Source organism: Cervus canadensis, chromosome 30 (assembly GCF_019320065.1).
Source record: "Cervus canadensis isolate Bull #8, Minnesota chromosome 30, ASM1932006v1, whole genome shotgun sequence".
Lineage (NCBI taxonomy): Eukaryota > Metazoa > Chordata > Mammalia > Artiodactyla > Cervidae > Cervus > Cervus canadensis.
The window spans coordinates 23,301,379-23,305,386 of record NC_057415.1 but is presented as its reverse complement, the minus strand read 5'-3'; positions in this window follow the sequence as shown (position 1 = coordinate 23,305,386).

Here is a 4,008-nt window from a genome sequence, read left to right as displayed (position 1 = left end):
ATCCCCTGGAGGAAGAAATGGCACCACACTCCAGTATTCTTTCCTGGAAAAGTCCATGGGCAGAGGAGCCTGGTGGGCTACAGTCCATGGGGGTGCAAAGAGTCAAACACAACTGAGCACACGCTCACAAGGAAGAAAAGAAGAGACCCAAGAAAAGTCAACAAAGATATCCCAGCGTGCGTCTGTGAATACAGGTCAAGTGGATGGGATGGATCCCATTTTGGTAAGCATAGAGTAGCTGCCTTCCATACAGTAAATTACTTCTTCCTCCCTAAAATAAATAAAAATCAATCAGCCAAAAACAATTGCTAATACAGTAGAGGAAGGAATAGAGATACTCATATGAACCAGAGGAAAGTAGAGTAGATGGAAAAGAAGTAAGCATATGTAATTGATTTCCTGCACTCATAAACCCGGCCTAACTCACTTGAAAACAGTTCAAATGCCCTAAGAAAGACCAAAAAATTTACAAAATAAGATCAATTCTCATTCTTTGGGAGCCCCCAATGGACAAAGATGCCCCTATTACTGGACAGACAGACTTGGAAGTTAGGAGTCATAATTTCTATATGAATTTAAAAAGGAAGATGTTTTATTAATTTACTTCACTAGATATTCTTTCTACCTAAGAGTCTTTTTCATATTATGCACCCATGGGGACTAGTTTTCCAATAAGATATTTTCTTACTACTATAAATAACCTAGTTAAATTGATACAGTGAAAAAGCAAGTGGAATCATCACTAGCAGCAGTCTAGTAATTCTATCTTTTTTCAACAGAGATGAGAATCAGTATAGGGTAAACCAATCCCTTTCTTCCTTTGAAGCCCTGTGTGAATTCACCCAACAGTTATTTTTACCAAAACATCCACCCTCTTGAGAAATTTCCATCAACCATTCTGCCCTGTTACTCTTCTGGAAGAGAGGAGGAGTGTCTCATCAGATTGTTGAAAATGGGATAAAATGCACAGACATTTTAACCAAATACAGACATGTATTTGGTTGCTTCTTGAGGACAAAAATGAGACTGTAAAAACTGAGAAGTTATGGAATTTGGTTAAATATTATTACTAAGCATGTTTGTTACTCAGTAGGGAGGAACTTTGAAAAAGAAATGAATGTGACAGTTACTGTAGAAAGCAGAAGTATTACACGTTTATGCTCCAATAAGGTGCATATCTGTATTTGCATTTCTTTTTTTAAAATCTGGAATGGACTAACATGTTCTACATTCATCTCCAACTTGCTCTTTTCACATAATAATATATCACTGGACTCCCTCTAGGTCGATATATGTTAATCTGATTTACTTTTTAATTTTGGTGTAACAGTTTTAGTAAAGATTATTATAATTTATTCTACCAGGCTCCCATTAATGTTCATTCTGATTGTTCCCAGCTTGTTTATTTCCTACTACAAACAACATTAAATATCATTATTCACATATCCTTAAGTACTTGTGCTTTTGTTCCATAGTAGAGATTATCAAAAGGAAGTACAAGGTCAAATGATTTGATGTATTTTGTCTTGATAGATATGGCCAGATGCTTTCCTAAAAATTTCAAGCAATTCAAATTTCAACCAGTGAAGTTTGACTACCCATTTTCCAATTTCACCAACACTTAATATTTCCAAAATTTCCCATTTCTACTGCACTAGCAGTTTAATATTTGTTTCCCTGAGTGCAAGTGAAACAGAGTATCTTTTCATGTATTTACTGGCTATTTGCATTCTTCTTTATGTGAATTATCTGTGCATATACTTCACCTATTTTTTTTCTATTAAGTCATTTGCCTTATTTTTACCCATTTATAGGAGGTCATTGTTTATTAGGGTTGTTAAATTTTGCCCATCATAGGTGTTGAAATATTTGTTTCTCTTTCATCTTGTATCTTTTGCTTTCTTTTATGCTATGTTTAAACATAAACATTTTCAGGTTTCTTGAAGTTTAACATATCAGTTTCATTGAAACTGGGTTTCTTGTCTTGCTTAGGAAGTTCACCCCACCCAAGGTTATAAATATATGCTCCTAAATTTCATTATTTTATACTTCTACATTGAAATCTTTAAAATATCAGAAATGTATTTGTTTTTCATTTGAACAAAATTTCTTTATTTTTGCATTTAAAAAATAAAAATACATGGACTTCCCTGGCAGTCCAGAAATTAAGACTTCACCTTCCTGTGCAGGCAGTGTGTGCTTGATCCCTGTTTGGGGAGCTAAGATCCCACATGCCTGGCAGCCAAAACAGCAACATAAAACAGAAACAGTATTGGTGCAAATTCAAAAAAGACACCAAAAAACTTAAAAAAAATAAAAATACAGAAGTATAAAAAGAACTTTTAAAAACAAAAATCCCTCATTTCCTATTACCCCAAAAAGTTTTGTTAGTTTTTGCATATTCATTTTCAGTTGTTTATGATTGCAATCACTAATATCCATACAGTTTTTAATTCTGGCTTTGAATTTTTTTTATTTTTTAATTGGTGATAATTGCTTTACAATATTGTGCTGGTTTCTGCCATAAAACAACTCAAATCAGTCATAAGTGTATATATATATATATATACTCCCTCTTGAGCCTCCCTCCCAAAATGAATTTTATTATTGAGGTAAAATTCACATACAGAGAAAAACACAGATTTTTAAGGGTACAGTTTTACAAGCTTTGACAAATGTACACATCCATGTGGGGCTTCCCAGGTGGCTCAGTGGTAAAGAATCTGCCTGCCAATGCAGGAGACAGAGGAGACTTGGGTTCAACCCCTGGGTCAGAAAGATTCCCTGGAGGAGAAAATTGTAACCCACTCCAGTATTCTTGCCTGGAAAATCCCATGGACAGAGAAGCCTGGGGCCTTCAGTCCATGAGGTCGCAGAGTCGGACACAACTGATCAGCTGAGAACGCATACATACATCCATATAAACAAAAACCTCTGAAGATGCAGAACATTTCCATCACTCCAAAGAATTTTTCATGCCGCTCTTCATCATTAATGGAGGACCTCACTGACAACCACTGTTCTGATTTCTACCACATGTCAGTTTTGCCCATCACTGAATTTCCTATTAATGGACTCTTATAAGGGAACTCTTTCCTGTCTATATTCTTTCACTCAATACAATGTTTCTAAGATTTTTCCATGTCATTGCTAGCTGTATTTCATTGTATAAATATATGAGCTTACCTATTCTCCTGTTGAGGGATATTTGGGCTGTTTCCAATTTGGAGATTCTATTAATAAGCTTCCATGATCCATGAACATTCACATACACATCTTTTTCTTTTTTTTTTTCTTTTTGGACAGATAGGATAGATGTTTTCACTTCTCCCCAGGGAAATACCTAGAAGTAGAAATGACACACCTCAGAGAAGGTGAAGGTTCAAACATTTTAAGAAACTGCCAAACCATTTTCCAGGATGAGTATACCATTTTCTACACCCACAAACAAAATACAGTTCTATTGCCTCAAACCTTTGCCAACATTTGGTGTAGGCTTCCTAATTTTAGCCACATCAGTGGGTTTGAAATGGTTTCTCACTGTGATTTAAATTTGCACTTTCCTAATAACTAATGATGTTGAATCTCTTTTCATGTCCTTAATACCACTTAAATTGGGTGATAGATCTTTTATTATTGAGTTATAGAAGTTCTTTATATGTTTTAGCTACAATCCTTTTGTATATGTACAAATACATATTCATATACAGATGAATACACTTTTCCATCTCAGGCTTTTGTTTTCGTTTTCTTCACAATGTCTCTTAATGAGAAAGCACATATAATTTTAATAAGGTATGAAAGTGAAAGTGAAGTCGTGTCCGACTCTTTGCGATCCCATGGACTGTAGTCTATCAGGTTCCTCCGTCCATGGAATTTTCCAGGCAATAATACTAGAGTGGGTTGCCATTTCCTTCTCCAGGGGATCTTCCTGACCCAGGGATTGCACCTGGGTCTCCCTCATTGTAGACAGATGCTTTACCCTCTGAGCCACCAACGCATTAATTT